The sequence below is a fragment of the Carcharhinus amblyrhynchos genome, chromosome 26, assembly GCF_965287045.1.
Source record: "Carcharhinus amblyrhynchos chromosome 26, sCarAmb.v2.hapA, whole genome shotgun sequence".
NCBI classification, from domain to species: Eukaryota; Metazoa; Chordata; class Chondrichthyes; order Carcharhiniformes; family Carcharhinidae; genus Carcharhinus; species Carcharhinus amblyrhynchos.
In genome coordinates, this window is record NC_137349.1 from 4502713 (window position 1) to 4516549 (window position 13837).

A 13837-nucleotide genomic window follows, 5' to 3' on the forward strand; every position below is an offset into this window, starting at 1 on the left:
TTAGAGCAGCCCGGCGGCAGGGAGGGGTTTAAAAGGTTAGAATTCCCTACAGAATTCCGGGCCGAACGGCCTGACTGAGCCTCCTGACCGCACACTTGGTCCCTCAATCGGGGGAGCTGTACATGGCGCCGAAATAGCTCAGTTGGGAGAGCGTTAGACTGAAGATCTAAAGGTCCCTGGTTCGATCCCGGGTTTCGGCAAAGGTTTTTGTTATTAATTCAAAACTATATTGGTATAGAAACTCCAACATTTTTCCTGCACTGCATTTCAACGGAAATATTTAAAACAAAACCCTTCAGGCACGCCACCCAATCTCTCATCCTTTGCCTCTCAGTTTTTCCTTCCGCTTTGAGAAATTCTTTACCCTTGGATCCCCACAATGCAGAAGGAGGCCATTCAGCCCATTGAGTCCATACCAACCACAATCCCACCCAGGCCCCATTCCTCTAACTCTCATTTACCCTGCTAATCCTCCTGGCACAAGGGTCAATTTAGCATGGCTAATCCACCTAATCCACACATCTTTTGGAGTTACTGACAGTAAATGTTGCTACACAAAGCTGTACAATGATATGACGCATTGGGCGCAATCTTATCAGCTCGCTGCACTGGTCGATCAGCGTGACGAGCTGGGAAAATTGCGTGCAAGGCCAAAAGTCTAATTCGCTCTGGGTGGGAACTGAGTTGGCACAATTCCAGCCCTAACCCGAGAACAGCTGCCTGCCCAGAAAGGGTGCAAGGCCTAGTTATTTGGTAATGCCTTAATTTAAATGTCATTAGCACGTTTGGCAGGGCTGTTTCCCTCTGGCCAAGGAGACATCACACTGGTGAGAATCACTACTGATTCGCAGTTGCAGAACCATGGTGCCACGGCCGTGCTTGGGGAAATCGGAGGCTTGGGCAGCCAGGGGTGTGGCCAGGCAGCGCCAGCCTGGCACCCTGGCAGTGCTGGGGCAATGCCAAGGAGGTGTGGCCTGAGTGGGGTTTGGTCTGCATGGATGGGAATATGACAGCTGGCTTATGCAGGGGGCTACTCTGCAAGGGAGGTAGTCATGCAAGGAGAGAAAGGGAGACCTGCAGGGGGTGGCTATGCAGAGAACGCATATGAGGGGGAGGGTCAGAGAAATTTGTGCCGGGGTGCAGGAATAGCACATCCAGGGTCCACCAGGGGACTCATGGGGAGGGTCCTGATAGCCCAATGCTGGCAACTGGTGTTGGCATGGCAGGGTTAGAAAGACCACTGATGATGGAGAGGGATGATATCCATTGGTGACGGTGAGAGTGGTCTCCCAGTTCATTGGGAGAGGTTGGAGCACCTGAGCACTTGAAGCCAGCTCCCCGGGACATTTAAACTTCCATCCGTCCCTCAAAGCTCTCAACTGTCAAAAACCCAAGTGTATTGGAAGATTGCTGGACTCGTCCAAATAAAAGGTGTGGAAGACTTCTATTTTCAGAAATATACAACAATTAGAATTTTTAGGGAAAATTCGGCCCATTGCATCTGAGCCATCTATTTGAAAGAGCTGTTATTTACTCACACTCCCCTGCATTCTCCTATTGTCTTCTAAACAATTCTCAAGTATTTATCCAATTCCCTTTTGAAAGTTATAATTGAATCTGCTTTAACCATGCTTTCAGGTAATACATTCTAGAACGTAACATGCTATGTAAAATATTATTTCATGTCTTGAGTTCTTTTGCTAATTACCTTAAATCAATTTTTTCAATCCTTCAAGATTTTGAACACTTTTAAATCTCTCCTCAACTTTCTCTGCTTAAAGAAATGCACCTTAGTTTCATTAATCTTAAGGTGAAAGCTTATTTATTAGTCACAAGTAAGGCTTAAATTAACATGAAGTTACTGTGAAATTGCCCTGGTCACCACACTCTAGTGCCTGTTCAGATCAATGTACCTAAGCAGTGTGCTTTTCAGACTGTGGAAGAAAACTGGAGTACCCAAAAGAAACCCATGCAGACAACATGCAAACTCCTCATAGGCAGTGACCCAAACTCACATCCCTAGCACTGTGAGGCAGTAGTGCTAGCCACCATGCCACCTCTATAATTGCTTCATAACCCAGAAGTCTTTCAACCCTAGCAAACCCATTTTGCATTCTCAATGGCCTTGAAATCTTCTCAAAATGTGGTGCCCAAAATTGGTCACAATGCACAACTCCCACATGCCCTTTTAATAATGTTCCTAATTTGCCCTGCTATACCTATTTGCACACAGTCCAAGGTCCTTCTATGGTGAGGATGCAGGATCAAAAACTCTTAGTTTGAAGCCAGGTTAGACCCTAACAATTTTTCTATTTGGCATAAATATGAGGAAAGGATGCTTCATCTCAGAAGTAATTTCACTGACAAACTAAAGATCTTTTTATCAAAATAAACTTTATTCATAACACAGTTTAAGTATATCTCGCAACAGTTTGACTCATAACTGTTGAACAATCTTTTAACATGAAAAGAAACAACTGTTAATTTATCACTCATCAGTTCCAATTAGATTATTTATCTTATAGACTTAAACCCCACTTTAAAATATAGGTAGCAAATCCAAATATACTTGTTCTGACTTCGGTTAACAGCTTTGCAGTTTCTTGAGAGATTTTGAAGAGAGGAAGAGCTGTTTGTAGGCTGCTATCTTTAACCAGCCCTCTCCAGCAACTGCAGTCTTTTAAAAATGAAAGTGAAACTGTTCTTTCTGCTCCAAGCCGAGCTTTTCCCATTAACCTATTATCTCATGACTCAGTCAACCTAGTCTGAAATCCCAGGGGAACTTAAGGAAACAAAGGTACATTTACTGTACAAAGTAACACATTCCTCACTGAAATGAATTATACCACTTTCTCAACAACTGCTACATCATTAGAAACATAGAAAGTAGAAGCAGGAGGACGCCATCCAGCCCTTTGAACCTGCTCCACCATTCATTTTGATCATGGCTGATTATTGAATTCAATATCCTGATCCCCTCTTCCCCCCATCCCTTGATCACTTTAGGCCCAAGAGTTTTACCTAATTTCTTCTTGAAATCACACAACGTTTTAGCTTCAGCTACATTCTGTTGTAGTGAATTCCACACATTCACCACCCTCTGGATGAAGAAATCTTCTCACTACAGCTCTAAAAGGTTTATCCCTTATCCCCAAATTATGATCCGTAGTTCGGGACTCCCCCACCATTGGGAACACTCTTTTTGAATCTACCCTCTCTAATCCTGTTATAAGTTTCAATGAGATCCCCTCTCACTCTTCTAAGCACCAATGAATATAATTCCAACTGATTCCGTCTCTCCTCCTATGACAGACCTGCCATCCCAGGAATCAGTCTGGTAAACCTTAACTGTACTTCCTCTATATCAAAGACATCCTTCTTCAAATAAGGACACCAAAACTGCACACAATACTCCAGGTGTGGCCTCACTAGAGCCCTATACAATTGCAGCAAACTATCCTTATCCCTATACTCAAACAATCTCACTATGAAGGTCAATTCTGCCATTTTTATTCCCTGCTACACCGACACGTTTACTTTCAGTGACTGATTCACGAGGACGCCACCTCTTTCAATTTACATTCATCAAGTAATAATCTGTCTTCCTATTATTACTACCAAAGTGGAAAACCTCACATTTATCCACATGATATTGTACTTGCCATGCAGATACCCAGACACTTAGCCTGTCCAAATCATGCTGAAGCATCTCTGCATCCTCCTCACTGTTCACCTTCCCACCCAACTTTGTATCATCAAATTTGGAAATTTAGTTCCCTCTTCCAAATCATTAATATATACTGTGAACAGTTGGGGTCCTAGCACAGATCCATGCGGAACGCCACAAGTCACTGCCTACCAATCAGAAAAAGACCCATTTATGCCAACTCTTTGCTTCCTATCTGCTAACCAGCTTTCTATCCATTTCAAGACATTACCTACAATCCTATGTGCTTTAACTTTACATAGTAGTCTGTTATGTGACTCCTTGTCGAAAGCCTTCTGAAATTCTAAATAAACTACTGTTTCTCCTCAGTCAACTCTACTAGTTACATCCTCAAAAAATTCCAATAGATTTGTCAAGCATGATTTCCCTTTTGTAAATCCATGCTGTCTTTGTCTGATTATACCACTGCCTTCCAAATGCTGGGTTATAAGTCCTTGATAATGGACTCTAGCAACTTCCCCAGTACCAAATTTAAGCTCACTGGTCTTTGCTTTCTACCTCCCTTTTTGAATTCCTTCTAGACAAACCAGTCCCTTGCAGAAAAACACTGGATCTTAAAGCAGTCCTCCTACACGTTAAATATGTTAATAGCACAGTATCGTCATACTATTCCAACAACTATTTTAAAATTAGCTTTCATTGCTTTGCCTCATTTTTCCCACCAATGTCTATCATATTACACTTCTCTGCATTAAATTCCATTTGCCATGTGTCTATCCATTTTGTCAAGTCTATGTCCTTTTGATGCCTGTTGCTATTCTCTTCACTATCTACTACATTTCAGTTTTGTGCCACAAGGAACAGGGGTAGACCAGATTTTCACTGATGGAAACATAGAAAATAGGAGCAGGAAGAGGCCATTTGGCCCTTTGAACCTGCTCCGCCATTTAACACGATCACGGCCAATCCTCTATCTCAATGCCGCACTCCAACACTCGCCCCATTCCACTTGACGCCTTTAGAGTCAAGAAATTTATCTATTTCCCACTTAAATAAACTCAGTATTTTGACCTCCATGATCTTCTGTTGTAGAAACTTCCCCAGGTTCACCATGAATAAATAAGTTTTTCCTCAACTTGTCATCAGACAAACAACACTTAAACTCAGAGTACTCAATTTCCAAGCTTCAATAACTTGTGTACAAATGGGAGTACGATGCAGCAGAATGTTCTGCAAGGTATTCTGTTTATACATACAAACAATTTAGTTATAGTTATTAAACAACAAATGAGAAAAGAACAACTTTCTAATCCTAACATTTGCATACATATCCACCAAGCATAGCATAGCTGTTTGCCCTTTCTTATCCAATAGAAAACTAATCCTTTATGAGCATAATATGCCCCCAGATCTTGCTCTTTGGTATTTTGTTATGAAATTGTCTTATTTTCCATCCTGTGGCCAAGGCTGGAGGCAGTGCTTATAGAACTAACACAAGATTTTAGATTAAGTTGCTTATCCTGAGTACTGAAGGTCTTGTATGCTGATAAGCATTTTCCATTACTTGACAAGAGTTTTTTTGACAATTACGGAACTTAAATTTTCTCAACAGTTGTAACTTAACTTCCACAAACTCAATGCTAAACGGCTTATTCCGCATCCTTAGACTGTGACCTCTTGTTCTATGTAGACCGAGTGGTCATGTGATGATGTGCCTACAAAAAATGTCTTATGTCAGGAGTGTGGGAATTATCCCCAGGGGCACAGGCAGAGGGCAGAGCACACATGTTGAAGTAGCTGCTGATCTAGTGAATAAACTATCTTCATTATGAGTCCTTGTTATCAGTGATTTACGTGGCATTAGGTGTTGGAATATGGCACAGGGACTTCACTGTATCAACCTACTTGTCTTTGATGAAAATATTGCTGATAGTTGGGACTAGTAGCTGATAGTTCAAGACGGAGTGGCATATTTACTTCACTGTTGCATTCTCTGACAAGTCAGGACAGAGCGGGCTGCAAGGCAGTTAAAAAATTCAAATCATTTGATTTCCAGATGGTTAAAAGTTTAAAGTTAATTTATTAGTCACAAGTAAGACTTATATTAACACTGCAATGAAGTTACTGTGAAATTCCCCTAGTCGCCACATTCCAGTGCATGTTCGTGTCAATGTACCTAACCAGCATATGTTTCAGATTGTGGGAGGAAACCAGAGCACCCAAAGGAAACGCATGCAGACTCGGGGAGAACGTGCAAACTCTACACAGGCAGTGACCCCAGCCAGGAATCGAACCTGGGACCCTGGCACTGTGAGGCAGTAATGCTAATAACTGTGCCACTTGGAGGAGGGAAAAAAGAGGGCTATGAAATAATTCTAAAAAAAACTCGCCTGGTTAAAAAAAAATCCCTGAATAGACACGCACAATTCAACATACCAAAGAGTAGATGAATCAATATAATCTTACACGAGCACATCATCAAGGGAACCCCGGGTTGGAATCAACCAGGTACAGGTCAAAGAATCATTATGCTGGCACTCCATGTATAGAGGTGTGGAAAGGGAAGTTTCCAGATGTGCACCATGCAATGCACTCAAGCCGCATCAAGCAAAAGAACCGTTGCATTTACATGAGGTCCCGGATCTCCCATAGTTGTTCACAGCGGCTGATATCTTCAAATAGAATGTAAACAACATTTAGTCTGAGCTGATTTGTATTCCAGATGGTTTGAGCTTGACTACCTGCCATGACATGTAACACAGTCATCATCAAGCTCAGAAGAGATTTTGCTACACACAGCATCCCCAGAGACTCATAACAGACAGACAGGAGCAGTACGGTGGCACACTGGTTAGCATTCTGCCTCATAGCACTAGCGACCTGGGTTCAATTCCCGACTTGAGTCACTGTCTTGTTTGGAGTTTGCATGTTCCCCCTGTGTCTGCGTGGGTTTTCTCTGGGTGCTCTGCTGTCCTCCCACAGCCCAAGATGTGTGGGTTAGATGGATTGGCCATGCTAAATTGCCTCTTAGTGTCAGGGGGACTAGCTAGGGTAAAATGAATTGTAAATTCTACAATGCTCACCAATTCAGCTCAGACTAAGTGTTGCTTACCATTCTATTCAAAGGTATCAACTGTTGTGAATGACCACAGGAGGTCCGGGACCTCACATAAATGCTAGAGCTTGGGTGGGATTGTGATCGGTGCAGACTCAATGGGCCTTCTGCACTGTAGGGTATTCTATGATTTAAAGGTAGACAAGTCGCCAGGACCCGATGAACTTTGTACTTGGGCTTTAATGGAAATGGCTCCATAGATAGTGGACCCATTGGTTGAAACTTTTTGTAACTCGCTAAATTCCAAGAGGATACCAGAAGATTGGAAAAGAGCCAATGCTTAAGAAGGGAGAAAGACAGGGCCAATTAGTTGGACATTTAATATTGGCAAGATGCTGGAGTTCATAATCAAAGAGCTAATCATTTAAGAAAGCTGAATATAATAAAACTTAATCAATATGATTTAATGAAAGGTAAATCAGGTTTGATAAATTTGCTCAACTGTTTTGAGGATGTAGATAGAGAGGGAATCTGTAGATGTAGTGTATTTAGATTTACAAAAGACATTTGAAAAGGTGTTTTATAAGAGGCTGGAGCATAAAGTAAAAGCCCATGGAATTGGACTAAGTGTGTTATCATGGATTGAAAACAGAGTTGGAATAAATAGGACCTTTTCAGAATGGAAAGATGTAACTAGTGGAGCGCCGCAGAGATCAGTTCTTGGCCCACAATTGTTCACTATCTACGTTAATAACTTAAAGGAGGGAACAGAATGTAAGGTTTCCAAATTTGCTGATGATACGAAGATAGCTAAAAGGTATGAAATACTCTATACAGACACTTCGACCAGTTCATCACTCAAAAACATCTACCCCGGTGTTCTAACTTTATGAGACAGGCAAAGGACTGTGGTTCAAAATTAGCTTTATTAAAAACACCTACAGGTTAAAGAAACAATTCTTGCACAATAAGTTAACTTTTCCCCAAACTAGGCTATTGCCTAAGAAGCAGTTACTACTCATTCTGATGAAAGATTGGGCTGTTGAATTCAATCCACTGAGCTTGCGTCGACAGATCCTCCTTGGTAGGGAGGTGGATCTCGCACATCCTCTTCCATCGTTCCAGTTCACAATAGATCAGTTGAGTCTTTGCTGGAGTTTGTCTTAAAATGATTGTTCTAATCCCCCTCTTCAAACCCTTCTGGAATGTTCCCTAGCTTTCAGCCAATGGGCAATAGGGCAGGGGTCACAACACCTCATAAGGTTACGCCAGATCATCCCAGCTGTACATTTCTTTTTTCAGGATATAGATAATAGCAGGGAGTCTAGAAACTAAGGAATACACAATCATAATATGTCATATGTCATTCAAACATAAGATCCTGAGGGAGCTTGACAGGGTAGATGGTGAGATGTTTTCACCAGTGGGAGAGTCTCGAAAAACAGGTGTGTATAAATTTCTTCTCAGAGAGGGAGGTGGGTCTCTGGAATTCCAGGCCAGAAAAGGTGATGGAGGCTGGATCAGTAGAAATATTTGAAATGGAGGTGGATAATTATATAATAGATCAAAGGCTATGGGGAAACGGCACATGAAAGTAGTTGAGGCCAACATAGGTCAGATCGAGTGGCAGGGCAGGCTTGAAGGGCCTGGTGGCCTGGTCCTGCTTCTATTTCTTGTGTTCATACTCAACTGCATCTAGTCTCTATGATAACCTGTTTAATACAGTAAGAAGTCTCACAACACCAGGTTAAAGTCCAACAGGTTTATATGGCAGCAAAAGCCAGTAGCTTTCAGGGCCCTGCCCCTTCATGAAGTCTCACTCCTTCATGGAGAGGCAGTGCCCTGAAAGCTAGCGGCGTTTACAATCAAATAAACCTGTTGGATTTTAACCTGGTGTTGAGACTTCGTACTGTGCTTACCCCAGTCCAACACCGCATTTCTACATCACAGCCTGTTTAAGCCAGTTATCCAATTAACTAGTTGTTGAGCCTATATCAGCCCTGTTTTAAAGCTGGACTAAAACTCACCTTCTTCAAGCCAAAAAAAGCAATTTTAGTTAAGTTAAAGAAAGACTAGGCTTTGGATTTAGAAAGAAGTTAACCCAAAATTTAACTCTTAAATTCCCTCAGTCACCAAACTCCAACTTAAGCACTTGGCTGCCGTCCATTCCAGTGATCTGCAATCTGATTGCATATACAAATCTATATTGTCAAGCTTTAAATGATGCCCAGTATACTCATATCCCAGTCCTTACTACATATGAAAAATAATATTGGCCCTAATATTGGCCCCTGGGTGAACCCACTATTTACCTTCCTCTGGTCTGAAAAACAAATCTGTAGGTTTAAAAAGCTCATTTTTAAAGTTTATTTATTTGTCACAAGTAGGCTTACATTAACACTGCAATGAACTTACCGTGAAATTCCTCTAGTTGCCGCACTCGTGCCTGTTTGGGCCACTGCACCTAACCAGCATGTCTTTTGGACTGTGGGAGGAAACCGGAGCATCCAGAGGAAACCCACACAGACACAGGGAGAACGTGCAAACTCCACACAGACAATGACTTCAGCTGGGAATCAAAGCTGGGTCCCTGGTGCTGAGAGGTAGCAGTGCTAACCACTGTGCCGCCCCTTTGGAATAGTTGACACTGGGTAGGAATTTTCAGCCGCGCTCACCCCAAAAACCGGTAAAATCCTGCCCGATAGCAACCCCCCCACCTCCCCAATCCCCATAGTGGGAGGGTTGGGCAAATTCCCCTGACTATCCCTCTATTCTGTCTGCTCTTCGTCTTGGCTAAGCTGGTTTGAATTAATACGCTTAAAAATAATCCTTTTACTTATTTCACTCATATTTTTTCTTGTTGTCTGTATTTTGACCATGCAAAGATTTGAATGGTTTTAGAAATGTAGTTACCAGAGTAACACAGCTTTTGTTAGCAGCTGCCATTGTTTGTGAAAAACTGCAAAATCCAGTTGATAGGAACTGTACCGCAGCCTTAAACTAGAAGACCACAAGGCTGGCAGGAAAAGCGGGATGTGTAATGAAGATAAGTGCTAGCAGGAAAACAGGATGTTAAAGAATAAGTGTTGCTTAAGTAGCAACTTGTGACATGGAGGGATGGCCACTGTGTGAAAAGATTGTTCACAGTTCACCCGCACAGCCAACTGTTTGGCCAAGAACTGCATTTTTTAATTAGTTCGGGGAATGTGGGTGGGCCATTGCCCATCCCTAATTGCCCTTGAACTGAATGGTTTGCTCGGCAATTTCAGAGGGCATTTAAGAGTCAGCCATATTGTTGTGGGTCTAGAGTCACATGCAAGTCAGACCAGATAAGGACAGCAGATTTCCTGCCCTAAAGGACATTAGTGAACCAGATGGACTTCTACAACAATCAACAGACATTTTACAGTCATTATTAGACCTTTACGTCCAGACTTATTTATTGAATTCAAATTTCACCATCTTCCATGATGGGATTCAAACCCAGGTCCTCACCACACTACCCTGGGTCTCCAGAGGACTAGTGACAATACCAAAACACCACCACTTCCCTTTATACACTTGCAGAGTGCGCATATGGATTTATATTCAATCCAATAAAAAAAAACTAATTCAAGGAAATGGCCATGAATTTGAATGCTGGATAAGTACATCATTGGTGTGAGGCAACAGTTGAACCCAGCTTTAATATAGGGTGATATCAGGTGTGGTGTGCATATGAATATTTGAAGTTACGATCCACTATCGGGAGAAATTATAAGATCCAAGGTGACACCTGATCATTATTATAATTGCCCCAACCAGAAAGATCAGGTTGAGAGCGAGTTAGCTGCTTAAATAGGATCCAACTTGGTAGTTAGATTGCTTCATCTGTTTTTGGCATTAATAGAGCAGCCGTATGACCAAGCTCACACAAATGGGACAAGATAGAAAAGAGATGGATAAAAGCAAATTACTGCAGATGGTGGAATCTAAAATCAAAATGGAAAATCTGAACAGCTTCTGGGAGCATCTGTAAGCAGAGAAAAGAGCTGACATCAAGTCCAAAAGACACTTTGACAAAGGGTCATCTGGACTCCAAACGTCAGCTCTTTACTCTCCTTACAGATGATGCCAGACCTGCTGAGATTTTCCAGCATTTTCTCTTTTGGACACCAAGGAGCTATGTCTCTCCTGACCCATAACTTGTTAAAATAGTGCTTCAGCCACACAAATACAATTTTGTCAGAAAATAACATACAATTACTTTCTACTCTAATAAAACAGCAGCATTTCACATGCAAACTTGAGCAGCACCAAAACAAACTGCCACCTGCTCCAGGCATTGCCTGAAGGTGATGTTATTTTACAAAATAGTAAATGGAATTTTCCTTTGATCTCCGAGTTTAACCAACTGCTTGTAGAAAGTTTATGGTTTGCACTATCACTGGGCGGTATCACACAGCGACAATGGAGCAGTGTGAGAGCAAGGCGGGTTCAGTGCTATTGTGCAGCATTTAGAAGGAGTAATAAAAATACAGATGAAAAATTCAAGAGGATCCCATCTTCAGAACGCCCTTTTAAACAAAAATTGCCTTGATTGTCCTCATTGACAAATAGGACCGGCGTTCATTCCGCCAGGGGACATGGGTGTTGCTGGCTGCTCAGCATTTATTGCTTATCCTTAGTTGCCCCTGAGAATGTGGTGGTGAGCTGTTTTCCTGAATTTGAATGTGCACGGAATTGCTGAGCCTGAAACCAGTGTGCATTGTTAACGTGGCAGGAACTGCAGGCTAATTCTGGTCTTCAGTCACTAATTTGTTGTAATGTCAAATGTCTAATGCTCGAAACCAACATAACCTCAGATTTTGTAATTGTTTTTAATGGGCTCCTCAGTGAGGTTTCAACATGACAACTGAATGCCAATCGTGCAAGATTGCCACATAATCCCTCAATGAAAACTTGACTAGGTTAAATCCCATTCCGAAGTCTCAGCATTCCTATTTCAGTGCTTAGCAGCAGTTTAACTAGAAAATCAGGTCAGTACTGCCAGCATTCTTTCTAGCCCTTTGAAACTGGTTAACACCAAGATTAGAACAAAGTTGTTTTGCTATTCTACTCCAATATATGAAACTTCTTTATTTTCTTTAGCCAGTTAAGAAAGTGTGTTTGTATTGAATATGAAATAGATAGAAACCATGGAATCCTACAGTGCATAAGGAGGCTGTTCGGCCTGTCGACTCTGCACCGAAAACAATCCCACTCAGCCCCTATCCCCATAACCCCACATATTTACCCTGCTAATCGCTTTAACCTATGCATCCCAGGACACTAAGGGGCAATTTAGCATGGCCAATGCACCTAGCCTGCACATCTTTGGACTGTGGGAGAAAACCGGAGCACCTGGAGAAAACCCACGCAGACAAGGGGAGAATGTGCAAACTCTGCAAAAACAGTGACCCAAGCTGGGAATCGAACTCAGGTCCCTGGAGCTGTGAGGCAAAAGTGCTAACCACTATGCCAACTGATGCAAAAGGTAAACTTTTACTTACTGTACAACTGCACTTAAATGTAGGTCTTTTGGAAACTGAAAATATTCATCAACATTGAAGTTTGAAATTTATACAACAATATTCTAGTGTGGTTCTCAAATTAACTGTAGTGGTGCAGAAAGTGAACATGTCACCTCTTGACTCAGTTGGTAACACCACCATGGGTACAGGTCCCAACAGACTTGTACATAATTAATATTGATACTCCAGTGCAGCACCAAGGGAATGCTGTGCTTTGGAGGTGGTGTCTTTTGGATGAGACATTAAAAATGGGGCTCAGTCCATCCTCTCAAAATGGTTGTAAAACATTCAAAGAACAGAAAGCGAGTTCACCCTGGTGTCCTGCCAATATTTATCCATCAACATAAAAAGCAAATCTGGTTGCGTCATGGCTATTTGTGGGAACTTACTTCAAACACTGACTATTGCATTACGACATAAGTGACTTTACCTCATAAGCACTTCATTAGCTGTAAAGCAATTGCTTTAAAAGGTGGTAAAGGCATGCTTTAAATACTAGTTGCTCCTTTTCCATGCCCCCCCCCCAATGCTTTACAGGCTGAAACATCCAATAAACATAATCCACAAAGTATAATTTTACAGTTTGTGGTTACTGTGACATCATAAAAATACACTTTACTATTAAGAATAAGGATTCTGGTTCCAAGACTAAAGTCTCCTCCTCCAGTCTGTCATTAGGTTAATTCCATTTTTTGATTTGCTTGTCACATTCCTCCCTTCAAAGCATAAACAGAACATTGTATTGCAAAGAAAAATATTTGAATGTGGAGTGAGATTGAAATAGTAAATTCCTTAGTATCTAAAATCAAATTCCTGGGAGTGGGTGCAGTAATATATTAACCTTTGATATCCTGGGTGCATCCAATCCAGACAGATGAGAAAGTATTTTAAGAACATAAGAACTAGGAGCAGTAGGCCATCTGGCCCCTCAAGCCTGCTCCAACATTCAATAATATCATGGCTGATCTTTTTGTGGACTCAGCTCCACTTACCCACCTGCTTCCCTTAATTCCTTTACTGTTCAAAGATTTATCTACCATTGTCTTAAAAACATTCAATGAGGTAGCCTCAACTGCTTCACTGGGCAGGGAATTCCACAGACTCACAACCCTTTGTGTGAAGAAGTTCTTCCTCAACTCTGTTCTAAATCTGCTTCTCCTTATTTTGAGGCTATGCCCTCTAGCTCTAGTTTCACCCACCAGTGGAAACAACTTCCCTGCTTCTATCTTATCTATTCCCTTCATAATCTTATATATATTCCTATAAGATCTCTCCTCATTCTTCTGAATTCCCATGAGTATAGCCCCAGTCTACTCAGTCTCTCCTCATAAGCTAACCTTCTCAACTTCAGAATCAACCGAGTGAATCTCCTCTCTACCCCCTCCAGTGTCAATATATCCTAAGTAAGGAGACCAAAACTGTACACAGTACTCCAGGTGTGGCCTCACCAGTACCTTGTACAGCTGCAACATAATCTCTCTATTTTTAAACTCCATCCCTCTAGCAATGAAGGACAAAATTCCATTTGTCTTCTTAATTACCTGCTGCATCTGCAAACCAACT

At 41.8% G+C, this 13837-nt stretch overlaps 1 non-coding gene across 1 annotated transcript; it reads left to right on the plus strand.

Moving 5' to 3' along the window:
• Nucleotides 1-127: 127 nt before the first annotated feature.
• Nucleotides 128-200, plus strand: trnaf-gaa (transfer RNA phenylalanine (anticodon GAA)). Its single transcript has one exon. It is a non-coding gene; the product is annotated as a tRNA-Phe (tRNA).
• Nucleotides 201-13837: the final 13637 nt, after the last annotated feature.